Below are 22,361 nucleotides of genomic sequence, written 5' to 3'. Positions count from 1 at the left end.
AAGTATTTCAAGAAATGGGTTAAAAAAAATTAATGTAATGAGAGGTGCAACATGTGGTCAAACCCATCTTGCCCGCCAATTTTTTTTTTCCAATTTCCCAAAAATTTGTGGTAGAGCACAATACTGTATAGCAGTAGTTGGAAACTGGCTGCCAGGGGCCCGCCAAGCCTTCACCTTCCCAGCCAGCCTTATGAGACCGGGGGCAGCCGAATTTCACATCCTGTGACCTCCTTGCACAGTGCAGGGAAGTCAGATGCCATAACCCGGAGGATGTAGTGCACAGTGCTATTCCTTCTTCCTCTTTACGGCCCCTTTGAAGGAGTTTCCAGATATATTAACTGACACTTCTGGTTATACCAATCTGGTGCAGCATAACATTGATATACCAAAGGTCGAACTTCACCAAAGACCTTATAAGTTCCATAAAAGGAAACTGGACAGGTTAAAAAAGGTCCAAGTTATTGAATAGTGAATAGAAAAGTTATTGAATAGTGCATGAGCTGAAAGTCTGACAGAAACACTCATATCTGAGTGTTTTTTTTGCAGAGCAAATAGTGTCTCCGAGTTTTATGCCTATCTTATGCATTGTGGAAAACGCTTCTAGTCTGTTTTGGTTCTGCCCAGTATATACCTGTAGCTACACTCGATCTTTCAAAAGGCTATTGGCAGTTTGATATGTCTTAGAAGGCAAAGCAGAACACCAGATTTGCTACACAATTAGGGCTATTCTAGTTCCAAACAGTGACGCTTGCAGTCCATGGAGCTCCTGGTTCCTTTCAATGTCTCGTGGAAACACCAGAATAATACAGTGTCATACCTAGATGATATAGTTAATTATAGTGATGGCTGGAAGGCTCACTAAGTAGACTACATTCGGTTCTTAAGTCCCTTGAAAAAATGCGCCCTATGAAAATTTAAGTCCACATATCGAGGGTGCATGGTAAGAAATGGTTGCTTAAATATTCTAGTAAATAAAGTCCAGGCTTTGAAAGATGTCTCTGCCCCACAAAGAAAAAGGTACATTCCTTTCCTGGCAAAAATGTTTATAATTCATTTTTCTATTTATCATCACCACCATTTATTTCTATAGCGCCACTAATTACGCAGTGCTGTACAGAGAACTCACTCATATCAGTCCCTGCCCCATTGGAGCTTACAGTCTAAATTCCCTAACACACACACAGACAGACATAGACTAGGGTCAATTTTTTAGCAGCCAATTAACCTACCAGTATGTTTTTGGAGTGTGGGAGGAAACCGGAGCACCCGGAGGAAACCCACGCAAACACAGGGAGAACATACAAACTACTCACAGACAAGGCCATTGCTGGGAATTGAACTCATGACCCCAGTGCTGTAAGACAGAGGTGCTAACCACTACACCACCGTGCTGCCCCTTTAAATAGTTTATTTTGACGAATATGGTCCCAAACCTTATCTGGAGGACTCTTAGTCGTCAGGAGTCATTTGACAAAATTAAATAAAGTCCCTGATAATTTATCCTGGAAATCGATGATTTGGATGTGGATCTTGAAGCAGTTTGGTCAGGAATTCGAGGGGGTGAAGCAGGCCTTGTATTTAAGCCAAAATCTCCATCCAGTAGGTGAATTATTCCACAGTGTAAAATGAGTGGCTAGCTATAAAATGGACAATTTAGGCTCCTCAGTACTATCATAGAGGATTGCAATTTGTGGTTGCCATCAACCACGCAACTGAGGTGGTAAAACACTATATGGGATGTCAATCAATGACTGTCCACATTATATCAGGTTCTCCAGCCCTACTTTTTTTTGGGGTGTCAAAGAATGGGCTGCAACAAACTTTTTGTCTTGTATAGTGTTGGGAGTTCTGGGTTTCCGTCTCCACTGCCCCTCCCCTTCCTTACTGAACTGGGCAAGGTTATAACCTTTATAAGATCTGATAGCCCACAAAGAATTGAATTAGTCTGTCAGTGGCAGGAGGAAGTTTTCCTGTTAAGCTCTATAAAGCTTCTGTCCGACACAGTGCTACTAACTAAGCCTTCAATATCAACTGTCATCTAAGGTACTTGCTGCTGTTTGTTTTGCACCTGTTTACTATGAACCTGCTTGCTGTGCCCCTGCTGCTGGTGTTTGTCTCTGTATCAAAAATAAAAGGCACAACGTGGAGTCTGCCTGTTTCCCCATCACTGACTCCACAGTGCCTACTACATTTTTCGTAAACTAAATGTATCTTATCAATTAAACAGATTACAGTTATCTGTACACACTTACATGTTTTCTTTTTTTTTATCTCATATATAAAGAAAGAGGAGAACAAATAAAATTAACACCGTACAGTAGGCTGCTCATTTCAGACACCTGTTTCAGGTAAGTATCAAAGATAAACAAACAAGAAAAATAGTGCCATAGTTTAGCATTATCAGACATTTAAAATGAATGATGAAGAGCTGTGATTAATATCCGCGTACCAAATGAATAAATCAAAAAGTTTATAAGAAGTGCTTGTTGACTTCATCATATATTCAAATAGAGAAACAATCCCAACAATAGTACGGAAACCTCCAGGCAGGCAGCAAAGGCTGTTTAATGGCATCTGTTATCTTCAAGAAAATGACTCCCAGTTCTAAATCATTCAGACTCTTACACTGAAATTTAGAAACAGAGTCTGTTCATATGGTTATGCTGTATTTGAATACACTGTCACTAAATACAATGTTGCAGTCAATAATTACGAGTAGTTTCCAGTGTGAAGATTATTTATAAACATCTCCTACAAAGGCACTTATGATGTAAGTTATGTAACAGTAATCAATGAATATGTACAGTTGCTAGCTCATTTGAAGTGTTTGGCAATTCAAGGAAGCTACCTCCTAAGGTTGATTTATCTTCAAAGTGAGTTGGTAAACTAAATGAACTACAATCTTAATGAAAATATCCACATTATATAGTAAATGTTAATTATCAACATTACCAGCTCTCCCTACAAGTTACCCTGCATTTTGGATGGCTGGAATCGTACTCTCCCTCCCTAGCCTTACAGCAAATTTTTATGTGTTATTATTATTTTTACATTTGTTTTTATTTTTTATAGTCTATACTGTTCCACCAAGGAAAAAGAAGAACACAAAGATGAAACAAGCCACTAAAGCAATGTCTACGTTATTGGTGGAACAGCAGAGGTTCTTGGAGCATGAACAGGAGCAGCAAAACAATTTTATGGCTAAACTAATGAACTTGCATGAGCGTATCAACAGAGAATAGAGAGTCAGATGTCTTTCCTAGATCACTTGATTACTAGAGTGCAAGGTCCAACAGCACATCCACACCCTTCCCACCACTATTCTGCAGGAAATTATTCCAATTACAGTGGAGGTCCAACTTATTTTGAACCCAGCACAATGGACATTCCTTTCAATTCACAAGTAAAGATGTAGTTAGTTGCTGTAGTTTTATTGAGTTTCCTGTTATAATTGTTTTTTATAAACATATTGATTTGCGATTGCTTAAATCATGAAAAATGTTTTTGTTGTTGAACGTTTCTTTAGTTAACACGGGACACAGGCTATTGTGTACGCAACCATATTTACAATGAAACATATTATTGTTCATGGGTTTAAAGTTAAAATTGTTTATAGAAATGGTCTACAAGTGAAATGCAATTTTGACCAAGTGTGACTTGATAATAAAAAAGAAGTTTGCAAATACTACTCAATGTGTCTTAACAATCATTCCCAATGCTGTCTATGTGTCTAGCATTTTGTGATGTTGGCAGTAATAAAGTTCCGGATGACTTCAGTACTGTTAAGTCACTCTCCCTCATAGGTGACTGCATCTACCTGATTGTCTGGCAGTTCAGGTTCCTCTATATTCCACTCTGGAAGAAACTGCTCATTTTGTATTTCACATTTATTATGCAAAATGCAACAAGCAGCAACTACATCTGACATTAGGTTGATATCAATGTCATTCCACTTTATCAAACAACGCTAAAGTCCTTTTAGTCGCCCAAATGCATTTTCAACCACGATCCAGGAAAAGCTGAGGGTATGGGTGAAGAGCATCTGTTCAAGTGAAAGTTGTTGATGCTGGGTGTATCCTTTCATCAGCCATCGTCTCAATTGGTACACAGCATCGCCAATTATGTGCACTGGTATTTCTACTCCCTGGACCATCTTGGATTTCTGAAAAACAATACAACAGTGTTAATGAAACATTACAGTAGGTTTCACATATGGGAATGTGTCTGCTCAAAATATGCAATATGCAATCCAAGCCGTTAAATACTAAAACTGCTATGAATAAAAATAACATATCCAATAAAATTGCTAACAATTTCATAACCAGCACTGTAGGTTAAAAATTACTTAAAAAATACTAAACTTTACATTTTATAACAATTTTTAAAACAAAGTCAATCCTACCTCTCTGGGGAAAAGCCAGCCATCATGTTGGTCCTCTGCAATTTGGTAGGGTTCTGAATTTGAAAGCACTCTGGCATCGTGTGTATGACCAGGCCATCCAATATAAACATCTGTGAAACTGAAAAGAATACCTTTTAATATATATATATATATATATAACAGTAGAGGAGAGACATTATGTATTATCTATTTTTTTAACCAAAACATCAAGAGTATAGAATGCTTACCAGAAATTTTGGTCAACTACAGCCTGTAGAATAATTGAATGCCAGCCTTTTCTGTAGTAGTAGTCTGCTGGGATATCTCTGGGAGCAATAATTGGGATGTGTGTCCCATCTATGGCTCCAACACACTGTGAATATCCTTGCTGCTTGAAACCTTTTATGGTGTCATCTAGGCGCTGTGCATGTGGCATGCAGATGAAACGGAGGTACAGGGTTTTCACCAATGCTGCAGTCACTTCGATTACTAGAGTGCAAACAGTGAATAGCCCTACACCAAACAAACATAAAATAGTGCGGTATTCTCCCATACCACAACACAATAGCTAATCCCCTAATTGGTTTGATTGTTTTTTTGTGTAGTTTGTGGTTTGTTTTTCTAGAGCTGGGGTGATGAGTTCTAACAAATAGATAAATGTTGCACGTGACATGCGAAAGTGTGCCATACTCTGCTCATCATCAGAAACTTCCACAGTACACATGAAAGCTAGTTCATGACGTTGTTCTCTGACCTACATTCTTCTGTTTGTGGCTGTGCTGAATTTTAGTACGGTGTAAATTGTGGACAACATAAAGGCTCTCCTACTGTGTAAGTATTGGCGACGAGATTTAGCCCTCTCAGACAAAAATTCCGCCCTTCTCCTGCGGAAATAATGGACCAGATTACAGACTGTAACCAGCTACATTTAGCTGTCATTTACATCCATAAACAGAAGAAATCCACAATAATACAGAAACTCTGTACTGCACAGTAGCTGCTGATATCTCGTCAGTCATGATTACAGCAATGCAGTCACTGTCCACTTTTTATGACTCATCTTTAACAGCCTGCTACGTCATCTATATGAGCCTCTGCTGTCCCCTTTATGATTCATCTTGAAAATGAAAGGCAGACACGGGTCCAGTGGGTAAGGCAGCGACTCGGGATAGACCGGGTCCAAAGTGCGGTTGTTTGGGTTTCAACACGGGTTGAAACCGTGTTCATTATCCAGTGTGTGACCCAGGATTTTATTTTGAAAGGGGTATAAGTGACTTATCTGAAAAACAAACAATAGATATTTGTATTGACCCGTTTTTTAATATTTGACAGTCTGGAGATAATGACTTCTGTTGTCTATTCAGTTGCACCAACTGAATTATTTGAATTAACTGGATCTGACCCTATAACTAACAGTGTTTCACAAATAACTCGTTCATGTCCAATGGGGCAGGGAATGATGTGAAGGAGTTCGCTGTACAGCGCTGTGGAATTAGTTGCGCTATATAAGTAGATGATGATGATACAAAGTACCTGTGCTTTGTGATGCATAATTGTTTATATAAACATTAACAAGCATTACCCGGTTCAATTGCCAATAGCTCCAACTAGTTTTTCTGCTTTATGGTAAATTTCATGCAGGAGTTGTCCAGCAAAAAGCCATCTGTTTGCAGTTATGCTTGTCGTGTTGCTAACCCCCACAGTACATACTGTATTCACAGTTGTTAGTGAGTGTTCATATATTCACTATTCTGTTTATATTATTGGCATCATATTACCCTATTAATGTGTTACACTAGTAAACCCATGCGCTTTGAGATACGGGACCCCACGCTTTTTGTGTCGTCGTCCCCCCAATTTTGTTAGTACCAGGCTGGCTGCAATAGGGTTGGTTGTGCTTTTTTGGGAGGGCATGCATTTATTTATTTTTTTTACATTTACCTCCGTTTCTTGGGGGTTTTTTTAAAATTGAATGCTTTATGTTGACATTGTCGACTTCACACTCTGTCAACATAATGAATATCCTGAATGTTGACCTTTTAACCGTCAACATTATGGTGTCAATATTTTGATTGCTCATCTTATTTATCATATAATATGTAATTAAACATCATTGAACAGTCTAACAATTATTCTATAACAAAAAAATTGGATTATATGACTACTAATATCAAATAAAATGTAATTTCATTGTTATTATCTTTCAGTTTATTGATTTTATGCAAAGAGAGGTGGTTTTCACCTAGTGTTTTTATATTATTTAAGTGATTCCTGTAATCTGCAATCCCACTCCCAAAGACCTACCTCCAGAGAGCGGCCTATGCCCCAAGCAAGGCAAGGCTAAGTCGTCCCCCCCCCCCAGGTAAATCTACAAATATTTTATAATGTATTAATATTACTATTCTTTATTTCCTTGCAAAAATATCTGGGTGTTGTGAGTTGAAATGGCAGAGTGAAATCCAATATTAGATTTCGTGTGCTACATGTGTTTAATTCATTTTTCAAAAATTTTTTTGGTTTGTGATTGTGTTAATTTGTGTTAATTTGAAAATGGTGTTTCACAAATATTAAATCTCTTTATTATGAATTTTGTTTGTGAGTTTGACTGTAATTACATCACTTGTCATATTTGTGTGTAGCTGCTTTTTAGGTATTAATAGTTCTAAGTGCAAGCGTTCAAAGAAAGTTGCAAAGACATTGAAATCAAGTGATTAAACAAATCCTAAGGCATATTACAGTGAAGATAAACTGTGATCTTATTGTTACAAGTGTTTGAACCTTAATTAAAATTAATCTCAATAAAACATCATGTGAAATTATCAATGGGTCTAGAGTATATATTATCCATAATAATTAACTGATGCATATAAAAGTAAATCAAATCCTGCTTCATAGAAATTAAGAGAAGCTAACATATTCATTGAGTTCAGTTGGATGTAACATATCGAGGAATAATATATATCCGCTTTTCCTTTTTAATAATCCATGAGCGAACTCACCCCCCTCAAATTCCCAAGTGAACTTTTTCAATGTTGAACGCTGTTAATCCTATGGTGTTGCCATTATGGTTAGTCATAAAGTGCCTTGCTACTAATGTAAGAGTCTTCATCTTAGATTACAAAAATGGGCGTTCCTTGACTAAGATTATATAATACCTATCTGGGTGTGACTGCACTATTGGGAATGGTAAGAGTAGGGATAAATGATAAGGTAATAACTAAATGTTATGTAGGTACCTTCTGTCACACTATGAATACTATATATGGATTACAACTTAAGATATCGGATGAATAGTGACTATGCTAAATGATGTTCTGATTAATAAAAAACTTTATTCCTAACAAGAATAAAATTAAAACAAAAATCGATCGGTGGTATATCGTGTGATAGAAGCTGAGGTGGTCTTGTGCGCTGATGTCAGGCAATGGAGAGTTGGAATTTCTAAGTTTCTTACAATAGTTGGTGCAGATAGGATGAGGGTGTATGAAATTATACTTGATGTTTGTTGGTCTCTATGTTGCTTTAACTGGGTACCCAGTAAGATTAGCTGTTGCAGGTTAAGCTTGGTCAGTTTGGCCATATGTGTTCCATTATAGAGCGCACAAGATCAGCTGGAAGTTCTAAGTCAGTGGGCGTGTCTCAACGCGTTTCATTTGTACCACAGACTGTTTCCAGAGAGTATTGTGTGGCGAGTCCACCTTCAATGGTACTTATAATCCCAGATGAAATTAGATTGGTCCTAAGCCTGTCAATTATCTCAGGGAATCGAATCATGAGGCTTTAAGTATAGAAATGTGTATTAAATTTGCTCAATTCTATTTTTAGATGCTTATTTTATCAATCAAATTAAAAATATTTGATAATGTTATAATTCTTATATGACAGATATATTACACAAATACTTACATTGATGCTTAATATGGTTGCTTATAGGGTGATTATCACTCCATCCTATGCATGTTTGCCCAATTCCATTTATCACTAAATACCATAATCTTCATATTAATAAAAAGATAGTTAGTGGATGTGCACATCAATTTTTATAGGTCTACATTCTTTCAAAATCCATCTATCAGTCATAATTTTGATATCCTGCATATTTTTACTCATTATATTAAATACTTGTCTCTAATTAGGGGAGTGTTTTCTTTACTCATATCCATTTGTCTCATTTTCCATCGGGATTCGAGGAAAATGTCTCTCACATCTTCCATGATCTTTTTAGCCGATGGTAATGACAGTTGAAGAGCACAGTTCTGAGGGTAAATCTTTTAAAACATATATAGTGTGTAGTGCATACGCATGAATCGGCATACTGACCCGGACTTTTATTTTTCCAGTCGCTGGTACAATCGTTGTAGAGGACAGATTGGTTGGAAAATTCTGTAGTGTATACCCAGCCTAAGGCAAGGAGGATATCACGATAGAAGATTATTTAAAATGGCTAGAGATTATATTACTGTTTACCTAAGATCTACCCTGTCTTTTCCATATTTTACAGATATGTGAACATTTCATAAGGATGTATTATGGAATTTCAATTAGTGCCACCATGTTGGAATAAAATATTTTATTCAGAGTCTTGTGATATACTAATTGCGTAAAAGTGTAGGTGTTGTGTTTTCTAATTTGTATTTTAGCTAGTTGCCTACATAGATAACACAGACTAACAAAAAAACATTTTTTTTTTAGTTGCAAAGGAAATTTTAACGAATTTAGGGTTGTGGCTGCGGAATTCAAAATTTTATTTTTTGATATGGCTCTAGCTCCTGAGATAATGGATATCCTTAATGAATAGGAAATAGCCATAACGCGTGCATATGGGAATTTACTAGAACATTCTAGAAGATAAGACACGCAAATACTCTAGTGCAGGCTTGTACAACCTGCGGCCCAGGACGCCTGTAAATGTGGCCCAGCAGGAGTTTTGGTTGTGGCAAAGGGGCAGCGCTGTTAATGGGGAAAAAAATCCTGCAAAAAAAAAGAAAAGAAAATACTTACCTTGCGGTCACGTCAGCTGGTACTCCGCCTCCCTCCCTTGTCTCCTCCTCTGTGCGGCGCTCACAGTGAATGTCGGGAGTGATGTCATCACGCCCAACATCCATTGCGGAGCGCAGCACAGAGGAGTCACCCGCGCGAGAAGAACAATCAGCAGCAGAGAAATGGTGAAAAGAAGAAGATGAGGACAGGAGAACAAGACGATTTTAAAGGTAAGTTAAGGGGGATTTTTTTAATTATTTCAAGGGACGCTGACCAGTGAATAAAAGTCACCTGGTCCTGGAGCATCATGGACCTTATCTCCCTGCTACATACTTCTACTTGTAATACTAATGGGGCATTATATATTATTCTCTTTGGCCCATTATATGTTGTTATCCCTTAACTAACATAGTGGTGTAATTAACAAAACAGGTCACAATTTGGAATCACAGTGGTGTATATGTCAGGCACCGCAGGCCTGGTCAGGGCACCCTGATATACAATGCCTGGCTTAAATGTACTTTATTGATATTGCATTTTAACAATACAAAAAGTGATTATAGTATAATAAATAGAGAGGATTTTTTTGAACAGGGCGATTGAAAGGGGGATTTGAAAAAAAAGTGATATATATTATCACTTTTTCTCATATATATATATATATATTATATATATATATATATATATATATATATATATATATATATGTTAACTGTTTTCTATGGTTTTTTGGATGATCAGCTATCGTTAGTGTTAGTGTATTTTATGTGCGGCCCAAACCAACTCGCTGTCTTCCAATGTGGCCCAGGGAAGCTAAAAGGTTGGACACCCCTGCTCTAGGGGGTAAACGTATGAAGCATCGGTTTCTGCAAGTCGCCGGAAATCAGTGACTTTGCAGGAGAAAGTTAAAGCGGCGATGGCTTTTAAAGGCAAACTTGCAGAAACCAATGCTACATACATTTACCCCTAGGTGTTCACTCTACGATTATTCTAGAATATTCCCCCTTTGTATATAAGAGACATCAGTCACAAAACCAGCACTCAGTTGCCAGTTGAGTGGTTTGCATTGTCTATTGTGTTTTTCTTTTTTTCTTGTCTGTGTAATATATTAGTATACATGTTATTAGTGTAAATAGGTCAAGTTGTATACTGAGTGGTTGAGAAAATGTTCAAGTAAACGTATCAAGGCTGAATGAATGGTGTTGAAGCTTCTGGCTGGTGATACAGAAAATACTCACAAACTTAAAAAAATTGATGAGCATAAAAGGTACACATTTACTTAGTAGAAAAGTCGTAGAAAATTCGTAAGAGGAGGTTCGAGGAAGGAAAATCTGCTAAACATATTTAATCCTATTGCGGCAAACGGTTTTATGTAAGTGCATTTGAACGGGACAAGAGCCCCGATATTAGTACACAATAGGAAAAAGCCTGTAGATGGTGATGTTATACTAACATTAAGAATGATCCATTTCTAGAAACCATTTATTACAAGTGCATATGTTAGTAGAAGTTTTTGGGATGTAGTATTTGTTTTCTCAGAATCTACTACACTATAATATTATTTTCTTTTTTTTTGTCTCCTATATGCCATCACCATTTTGGAGAACACTATCGGATAATTAATGAATATTTTTGGCGATGTGAGTTTTTTAAGACTACGATTTGGACTTTTCTACTAAGGACTTGTACCTATAAAGTAGTTTCACACTTTTACTTATAATACCAGTTGAACATATACATTGCATTTGTCAAGATATATGGCATGCTCCTGAGGTATACATATGTTAATATTATCTATGTTGTATAGAGTGAAGTGCCACTTAGTTGTATATTGAGGCAGCAATCCATAGGAAGTGCTAATAAGAGGTCATACAAGTAGTTTGTCTGATATATGTACACTTTCTCCATAGCAACTTACACAGATATCCGGATAATTTTGGCGATTTTAGGAACAAGGGGGAGGTTTCATCAAGATATAAAAGGTAATGGAGGAAAAGTATCAAGGCAGATGGGACAGACATATTGCTGGAGCCGCCAAAATGATTGTCCTGATAACTCGCGTAAAAAAAACAAACAAACAAGAAAAACCTTACACACAGCATTTTACTATGCATCAATTGTAATTATCTGAATCAGCATACTATGTTTATCTGTAATTATAACAAATAGAATGCCATTTCATGTATTTACTTTTGTAGGATCTGAGACTATTTTTCAATGCCATTTGTAAAGTAGGCTCTGCCTGACCATTACATTTTCTGCATTTATAGGTTTTTCAATGGTGTATCAGTTGTCTAAAAAATTAGACCCAATCTAGCAAAACCGATGTCATATTCAGAAACAGCACCACAAAGTTACCCCAAAATCATTCTATTATGATTGGCAATAAAATTAGTGTTGACCAGTGTAATCTTTGTCTCCCAAATTCTGAGACAGATCTATCTGTACTAATTAGAGTAAATAATTTAGGAGATGACAAAGTAGTATTAAACACCTAGATGTACATGGCATACTGGCTTAGAAATATTTGTTGTTTAATTTATATGTAAAGTGTGATTATAGCCTAAGCAGTTTCACAGAATGACATGTAATCTTTATTTGAAATAAGGGTCATCTAAAAATGGTTACAGTGTACTCTAATACTTTTTATTTTAATTCTACATTTATGAAAAGTTATGTGACATAACATTTTTATTTCAGATTAATATTTACAGACATTACAGTAACAAAACTTGAAGTAATAAAATTGACAAGCATTTAGAAAGCTTTGCTATTCCACTGATAAACAGAATGTACTGACATTATATATATTTAGGTGACATGAACAAGGGTTAATTTAAAACATTATGTAAAATAACAGGCATGGTGTATGATGTTAGAACCCCTTAATCTACTCCATACCTGAACTGCACTTTTCAGCCATTGTTGTTATCAGGAACTATCAGTGAGGTATCTATAACATATCCTTGGAAAAGTACTTCAGGGGTTAAATTCCACCTCCACAGGGAACACTCAGATGTTAAGTGAATTAACATATCATTGTTATTTCTGTTTGCTCCCCATTGTCCAGTAGTGAGCTCTGCAGCCAGCCAGGAGCCAGACAGAGTAGGGGTCACCTGATTGAAGACACCTGGGAAGGTAGGGGAGGGGGCTGGATAGTGTAAGCAGCCCACCAATCAAGACCTTTTGCAACTTCACTGGGCAGGCAGATCCCAAAGGGGGATTAGGAGGTGATAAAAGAGGCTACCCGGGAAGCTGAACTTGTGTGATTAACTTTTGGCCAAGCGGTGATGCTCTGCCAGAGAGTTGCTGTGGATCATATCTCACTGGATTTATCTGAACCGATTTCCTGACTTATTGGACCTGCTACTGTTAAGGGGACTGTGCTGTCCCTATCCCACTGGATTTATTTGAACTGATTTCCTCACTTGCTGGACCTGCTATCATTAAGGAGCCTTGCTGTATTTAATCCTGTTCTGCAGAATAAATCATCCTTCTATTTTTCCTCTAATACCGTGTCTGAGTGATTTGAGAACCACGCATCTTCACACATAACATGAGATGTTACAACTCCATTATTGTGGGTTACTAGGAGCATTTCAGACAAGATGTTTCCATAAAAAGTCTCTTGACTTATACAACTCTATACATCTAATTAGTCTAATATTAAACGAGATAAAGTATGCGCTCTATTGCCTACAATGACATAACATTCTTGTGAATATTAAATAATTCCTGAAATTGGAACAATATAACATGGATATAACATTTATTACCATATAAAGCCAACATACTATTGTATGTATAATCAATCATAGGTTGGATTTTAAACGTTAACCACCAATATAAACATGCACAAATGGATTGTGATTAGGATATTATACAATATTAATCACAAGTGATCGGGTGATAGAACTATTGAAGTTCACAGCAATATGTACATACAAATACAAAGGCTCAGATATTAATGGTTCAGTCACATGATCCAGAGAAATGTAAATGACGTCTACTGAAAGCAGAACTTGAAACTTACTGGACTTACTGATCCTTGTAGCCGGGGCCGGAGTAGATACAGCTGCAGGGTTGTCCTATAAAGTAGCAGATTTCTTCATAAGATGTTTGAGTATACAATGAACAGCAGCGGAGATTGTGATAATAGAACCTGGTGAATGTTCAGGCAGCAGGTGGCGTGCGTTCCTCAGTGGAATGTACCATGCTTCCTTCCTGTATGTAGTCACTGTGTAGGCGTGACCCAACGCGTTTCATTTGCCATGCAAATTTCCTCAGGGGATTCATGTTTATATTGGTGGTTAACGCTTAATATCCAATCTATGATTGATTATACATACAATAGTGTGTTGGCTTTATATATTAATAAATGTTATATCTATTTTATATTGTTCCAATTTCAGCAATTATTTAATATTCACAAGCATATTATGTCATTGTAGGCAATAGAGCGCATACTCTATTTCGTTTAATATCTGCTTTGGGGAAGGGATTCCCTTTTAGGTATAGCTGCCCTTGCCTAACAAGAGTAGAGCGCAGCCCTAAATTTTGTCTATCTAATTAGTCCAAGGCTATTTTGAATTTTTTCCTTTTGACGGTGTACTCAATAGATAGTGTTCGTCTCCACGACTGCCAGACTTATGTATGTGTTAGAAGTAAATCAGATTCATTCTGAGCCTTCACTGTAGTGTTTACCTCATAGAGGAACAATACAGACTGCCTAAATAAATGTGTGTGAGAACATTCAATGTTACCCGAGATTATTTTGATTTGCTTGACATTACGCATGTGTTGATATTAGGTACGTTTACATTGCAAAAATGTAGGCATTATGACCGTGTCGACCGTCTTATATATCAACATTTTAGATGAAGAGTTTTTGCATGTGTAGACATTAGGTATGTCGACATTTATAATATGTAGACATTATGAACATGTAGACATTATCTCAGTTGACATTATGAAGTAGACATTTTAAATGTCGACAAATTCATTGCAGACATTTCAAATACATCCTAAATGTCTAAATAACAGACTCCAGCTGGCTATTCAGTCGCACCCACAGAGACATCCTGTCTCTGTGGGTGCGACTGAATAGACAGCTGGAGTCTCTTCAGACTGTCAAAAGTTTAGAACGAGTAAATATAAATACCAATTGTTTATATTTCAGACAACTCACCGAGATACAAATCTTATCAACGATTTGATGTAGTTAAGTTCACCAACTTGCCTTAGATATAAATCATCTTTAGGGAGGAAGCCGCTTCAAACTGCCAGACACTACACATGAGCTAGCAAGTTTACACACTCATCTATTACTGTTAAATAACTTACAACATAAGTGCTTATGAAGGCGATGTTTATAAATAATCTACACACTGCAAACTGCCCAATATAATCTGCTGTAACCTTGTATCTAGTGACAGTGTATTCAGATACAGTTTAACCATATGAACAGATTCAGCTTCTAAATTCCAGTGTAAGCCTAAGAAAGTCATCATCTGTCACAGAAGCATTGTGGCAATATTATTACTAATTTTGCCACTGTATAAATCGTTGGTAAGACCATCTTGAATATGGAGTACAGTTCTGGGCATCACTCTATATAAAATATATTTTGGAACTAGAAAGGCTTCAGAGAAGGGCAACAAAATTAATAAGGGGTATGGAGTCATTAAGTTATGAGGAAAGGTTAGCCAGTTTAGGCATGTTTACTTTAGAAAAGAGGCATCTAAGAGAAGATATGATTACCAAGTTACAAATACATTAAGGTTCAATACAGACAACTTTCATGGGAACTTTTTTATCCCAAGGACTATACACAAGACACACAGTCACCCCCAAAGTTGAGAGGAGAGAAAGTTTCACAACCAGCAAAGGAAGGGGTTCTTTACAGTAAGGGCAGTCAAGATATGGAATTCACTGCCAGGGAAAATTGTGATGGCAGATTCAATAGATATGTTTAAGAAAGTTTAGATACATTTTTAGCGGTAAAGTGTATCCATGGATATGACTTAATTAAAATGAAAAAAATAGGGCTGCAATATTGGGTCTGGAAGGATTTTTCCCGATTGAAACAGATTGGCAGTTGCTTAATCTGGATCAATTTCAAATATAAGTGAGGGATCGCAGGAAATTCAAAATAGGTTGAACTTGATGGACTGGTGTCTTTTTTTCAACCTCATCAACTATGTTACTATGTTAATGCTGTTACAATGCTACTTTGTGTTAAAATGAAGGCTGTCAGCAACTGGCAGCTTTTCAAGACGGACTGCTTCCTAAATAAACGAAATATTTGCTATCTATATTGTGTGATGCGAGTCCATTGTCCAGGATAAGTGGCGTCCATACTCTCTATGACAGGTGGGCGGAGTCCAGGTATATGCTTATCAGAGAAAAAACAAGCCTGTGCTCGGTATATTCCATATTGTATATGGTACCAGTTATGTGGCAATATAAATGCCCATACATATACACATACATACATTATATATATATATATATATATATATATATATATATATACACACACACACACACACACACCGGTACCCATATACATATACACACACACACACACACACACACACACACACACACACACACACAAAACAGTGAAACCATATACAATATTTAAAATTGGTCAAGGTTACTTTTCCTATTTCTTCTATTGTGGCTGGTGAACTATAATGTGTTCCTGCTGAGATTTTATCTTTTTTTAGTGATTAGAGCAGGATGGTGATTCTACAGAACTTGTGCTAATACATTGCAGCCCGATGCTGGATCACCCCATGCACCGCGCTGCAGGATCACTGTACTGAAGTTGCATTATCCCACATGTGTATTACACACAGTGTAATCATCCTAATATCAGTATTAGTACTAGTGCAGTCTCTGATACAGTGACAGCCCTGAGACTACAGAGCCAGTAACCGCATTCAGTATTGTAACTGGTCTCCCCCACTGATACATTGACAGCCACTGTGCTACCCAGTCCCCTGTACAGACCAGAGGGATCTGTGACACCTACCCGCTATAAAGATCCACATCTCCCTCCGTTCATGCTCCAGTCACTCCGCCTCTATCCCGGCTCCAGGTAGATGCGTGCACTTCGGGACACTGTTTGCTGTAATTACTTTCCCAACAGTTATTACTAGGTGCTCAAATTGAATATATTGTGTCTCTATTTAAAGAGGCCCCAAAGCAACTTCTTTTGTGTATGTATAGTTGTGACTGCACGCACACTGTAGAATTGGAACAACATCATTCCATCGTTGAACAAGATTTTTAGTTCAGTTTAAAAATATTGTTCAACGATATGATGGGCTTTAGAACAATAAACGTTCATCGTTTCAGGGTACACACTACTGTGATGTCGGGCCAACAGGTTGTTTATTGTCTTATTGGCCTGGTAACCTGTTGAAAACACAGTAGTGTATACCCAGCCTAAGAGTCTGAATGATTTAGTAATGGGAGTCATTTTCCTGAAGATTGCAGATGCCATTAAAAAGTCAGTACACTAAATGGGCTTGTACTTTGCAGATAACTAATCAGTAACACTGAGTGATACAAATGTATTATCTAAACCAGCTATATAAATGAGAACACATCCACACACACTAAAAATAGTATATGTAGGTGGAACGTTATATCAATTTATGAGATTTACCAATGAACAGGAATTATCAACTTGAGATACTATGGTATATATAAGTAATATACTAATTGGATTATAATAGATATATCCATACAAGATACATAACTGATTATATTTTCCAATTAGATTTAAATCATACCAACGCATATAGATGCAAGCAGGTTAAGAGTGTTCTAAATAATCACTGTTTATTCAAGCACAGTGTTTTATCATATTAATAATAAATACATTGTGGTACAGATATACCTTGAATACTGAACACAACTCAAAAATGAGATACTCCATAAACCGATTCTAATGGCACAATTTTACTTCATGATGATTATTATTAACACACAACTCATTTTATAATTTTATATTTGTGTGGTGAAACACTATGTGGCAGTAAAGAGCTATAAAACACAACAGATAACTGTACTGAAATGAATTTGATTTAGATATGTTAATCTCTATATACAATACTGTGAAAAAAGTTTTAGGCAGGTGTGGAAAAAATTCTGCAAAGTAAGAATGCTTAAAAAATAGAAGTGTTAATAGTTTATTTTTATCAATTAACTAAATGCAAAGTGAATGAACAAAAGAGAAATCCAAATCAAATCAATATTTGGTGTGACCACCCTTTGCCTTCAAAACAGACTCAATTCTTCTAGGTGCACTTGCACAGGGCCCTCTTCCCTCCTGTCTCTACACCTATTCTTCTGCTTCAACTTCACTACAATAATACCCATGCCTGGAGTTTCTGAAGTCTCGGTTATTATTTGTTTGGCGTGGAACAGGGAAATTGGTAAAAGACTGAGAAGATTTACACAAAAACTGTGGTATATAAAGAAATATTTGTGAATTTGCATTTGTGTTTTGTTTTTTTGGAGTTGGTAGCGGATTCAACATTCGTGGGATAAATAATGTGAGGAATTTAACAAGTTACCACAAAAGGGTCCAACATGATCTGACAGGCTTTCAACTAGTCAATTTTATATTCTTACATTGAGAGCAAAAAATACCAGAAGGTACCCGAGCCCTCAATACAGGTAATACATCTTATGGCATGCCCAGAAACGCCAAGAGGCAGCTGCAGACCTATCATGAGCCTCTCCCCAAACAGTATTCCAAAAGAAAAAGATGCAATTTATAATTAGCAAAAGGTGTAAATAAAGGGAAGGGCTAACTGTGAGTACAAAAGAAAGATCCCCTGCACTCTGCTGTCCTGGTGCAAAACATGTGTGCGTGGGGGAGGTTCCCATTTGCCATACCAGCCCCCCCATACAGACACACACTCACTCAAATGACAGAAGCTGCTGTAGATTCCTGTCTGGTCAAGTATAGAGGAGTTAGCCGATTTTAGATGGATATAAACACATTAGATATATAGTATTATTTATGAATATTGTATTGAATGCACCGTACTGTACGAAGAGAACATGAAAAATTAATTTCATGGGGGGAGGGGCATAGAACCACAGGAGGGTGGGTGTGAGGAACAGTGGGAAATTAAATGCAAGGAGATGGACGTTAGGAAATGAGCAACAGGAGAGTGCTGAAAATGTATTACACAGGAGAAGAATAGTGGGACATTAAATATAATAATTTGTCATTCAGTCCCATTGTCTCAAGCAGCCAGGACTTTGCCCTGACTGCGGAGGTATGTCCTCTGTCAGGCTGCTCTACAATACTATGACTGTGCACTGCTGCCAGCCAGCTAAATAGATCCAGTTTAAAACCTGCCTCTAAAAGAATAAAAGCATAAGTCTGAGTTCCATGCATTTGCAAATGTGTAAGCCAACCACCACTTTCAATGCACTTCCTCTATTAGAATGGAACTGCATTGTATAGTAGCCTCTAAATTTTATTTCTGCATTGTATATTAGCAGTGGACCTCCATTCTGGTGACTATTTTGCTACCACTTATTTCTTCTCCCGCTACTGTTCTTTTCCAGGGCAGTTTTAACCTTCTGTTTCCCAACCAACCCAATACATTTTATGACAGAGAAAGATTAATTCACCAGAAGGATGACAAGATATGATTATGTTTTCTGAGGAGTTAATTTAGACTGTCAACCGGGAGCTTGAAATACAGACCAAATAACAATGAGAAAACAGTTTTTGTTTTAAAATAAGTTTATAATGCTTTATTAGCTGGGAATCATCTTGACCAGCTGACCAGTAAAGAACAGTTAACAAGTGTGTGTTTAGATAGCCTCCAAGCAGTAACCAATTGTGATTGGCTGAGGGCCTATTGATCCCCTTGGTTAAATGAGAATACAGTCAAAAAGTGCCAAGTGCTCCTAGCAGTGCTATAACTTATTGCCCCCCCCCCCAAATGTCCAAGAAATTTGATTGGGATGAGCGGAAAAATTTCCTTGTAGATCAGAAAAACACATTTTCGGCTTTCAAATAAAAAAAAAAAAATGGACCCCTCCAGCCTTCACTGCTTATGTGCAGAGGGAGCTCCGCAAAGCTCCCCCTTAACATTTTCTAGCTCTGTCAGTCCAGTCCTCACACTTGCGCATACACAGTTGGAAGGAGGGTGGTACCCCAAAAGTCCCATGCTGGTGAGCTATACAAATTGCCTACACACCCTTCCAGCCTGAATCTGAAGCACATTCTCTTCTATTCCCTCACTGTTAGTGGCACAGGTGGTGATGGCAGATGGCGCTGTTAATGGCTGAAATTAAACTGAAGCAGAGGTGGATGAAGTGGGCAAGTGGCAGAGGGTAAGACACCCATTCTCAGAACCCCAGATGATTGTAATAACTGTGAGAATGTTCCAGTCTACCATGTTCACCCAAGGGCTGGGGACTGTGGAAATAGCTAAGCTGAGCTTCATATGGAGAGAGGCCCTGCTGGAATTAAGATAGTGGAACCCCTAGTCAACTAAATATTTTATGATCAAGTTAATCGCTACAGAAAAAATATTTGTGTTAGGCACATATGATCTTAGAGCAATCTTGAACTGTGAGGTCTGATTTCAGTGTTGTAATTTGAACAAGACTCTCTGAAATGGAATACACAGGTTTCAGTACCAAGATCCAAGGTGTGGGTAATTATTATTACACCTTGAGTACTTATCATACCTAGGGATGCTTGGAAGAACCTCAGTACTTTTGAGCATGAGGAGGTAGCCTTTGACTTGTTTTATTTGGTCCCTCCCCCACACATGTTCCAGGTTAACATACTACTGAATTTCTTTTCAAATACTTGAGCATTTCGACAGAGATTAAAAAAAACAATCATCTGTATCTCATGGAAACTATATGCACTATTTACGGTTTTTAAAGGAGAATTTCACCCAAAACTGAAACTTTGTTTGTGAAAGTTTGTGTTGAAATATCCTAACTACAACTCAGTCGCCAAGGTTTAGTTTCCTGGATTATAGTGCTCAGATAATCTGCTGGCCCCCCAATGACTTCTTCGCTCCTACCACTGCTCCTCTTGACAGCATGTTGTCAGTGCACAACACGCTCTCCAGTGTCGGAATGGCCCACAGGGATGCCGGAAAAAATCCCTGGTGGGCCCCACTTGCTGTGGTAGATTATAGTAGGAATGGAATGGTGCAATGGTTCTGGGGTTGCAGGGTTTTAGCATAGTGAGTAAAGGGCTGCCATGAATTACTATGGAGCTATAAGTGCTCTACACTTTTCAATGTTGGATCAAACATTAATTTAAAGGTATAAGGATGCCATGTGCTAGTACAGAATTATAGGGTTTCATACATTGTGGAGGTGGCAGGAAGTAAAGCACTGTGAAACCAGGAAAATTCATGGACTGCCCCACTTGCTGAGGGCCATGCCATGTCATATTATAATATGGGTGGAATGATGCAACCACTTGGGAGCCCATGGCTCAGTTGGGCCCATACACCTTAGTATTACTATACTATCTATCAGAGCTGTGTCTTTTTTTTTTTTAAACATTTGTTTTTTAAGCGTTGCGGTATCATTAGATCAGGACCCCATACGATAACTCAGTTCATCCACATCATTATACGACAATTTTGGGATGTGTCCAAATCAGCCTCTTAAAATGTGACTGGAGTGTGTACATGTCTAGCCGAAATGACCAGTGTGAGGACTTTAAAAATGTTATTCTTGGATTTGTGTGTGGGCGGGTTCACACATGCGCATACGCTCCCACACTATCTTGGCAAAGCAGTAAAGATCAGCTGGAGCTGCCCCAGCAAAATGTCATTGTTTAATTGAGCAATTTTCTATCACTGTGATAGATGACCTCCCAAATCACCCTATTTTGTTAAATAGACTCCATAATTTCATACAGCTATGTTACCTCACATTATATGGCAGACACTGACATATTTTATGTAAACTGAGGAAAAAAAAATAATTTGAGTATCATAGCCCTGATAAACTATTTCCATATTAGCTCTCAGAATATTTTCTTATTCTTTAAAAGATTAGCTGGCAAACTATCTGCATCCCTAAATAAATCTCTATACCTCTCCCAACTGTCCTGTTTTAGGTAGGACAGACCCAATTTGGTTCCAGGACAGTTGGGCGTTGTGCCCCACTAACATAGGTCAATGCTGCATGTACTAAAGTGCGCACAGCATTGAAAGGGCGTTTTTAAGTGAAGGGAGCGGTGCTGGGGACGACCCAAACTATAAAAACGCTGGAATGCTTCAATATCTAGTGGTCATATAATACTGGGGATGGGTTGGTCTGCTGTATGACTAGTTAGTACTGAGACTATATAAATGAATCTGTGACATATAATCAAATCAGAAAAAGAAATTACAATAATAATTCACATAATTGATTTTACTGAAAATAAGTAATATTACTGTTTATTTTACATTTAAGCAATATTTCTAAGCGCATCCTCTTCTGGCTGGCCATGCCCCCTTGATGCTATTAAGCGGGCCTCTACCATTGGTTTTCTCAGTAGGTCCTTCATGTCCGAGTCCGACACTGACACAATCTGTCTAAAAAAATTATGTACAGGAATCCAGCATTATTTACATTAGTCTCCCTATTCCTGACAACCTGTTTTTTTTTCCAAGGCAGGTTACTTACCTGGGTTACGTTGTTTAGGATATACAGCGGGACTCTCCAATGCCTTCCACGCACCAGACACTGCACCTTTAGCTACCTGCACACTCCCATTGGCAACATGTGGTTGCAGTTAGGATATTCTACATACATCCATTATCTTGAGTGCCTCTTTAGTCACCTTCTTTTCCCCTTATTTTCTTTCAATATTGACTGTATTTCTGGTGCCCAGGTGCACCGTTCAGGGATTTTATTTACATTTAAAATACCCCGATTAATGAGTTACTAAATGATTAACTCATTATAAGATATATAGTATGTGATTTACCTA

General features: G+C 37.5%; 1 protein-coding gene across 2 annotated transcripts in view; it reads right to left on the bottom strand.

Annotated features, from left to right (window-relative positions):
- LOC142099448 (transcription factor 20-like) overlaps positions 1-22,361 on the bottom strand; it is a 67,879-nt gene that overhangs the window by 7,891 nt on the left and 37,627 nt on the right. The window lies entirely within an intron of this gene.

The sequence above is a fragment of the Mixophyes fleayi genome, chromosome 8 (assembly GCF_038048845.1).
Source record: "Mixophyes fleayi isolate aMixFle1 chromosome 8, aMixFle1.hap1, whole genome shotgun sequence".
Classification (NCBI taxonomy): Eukaryota; Metazoa; Chordata; class Amphibia; order Anura; family Limnodynastidae; genus Mixophyes; species Mixophyes fleayi.
This window is presented reverse-complemented; position numbering and strand designations above follow the sequence as displayed.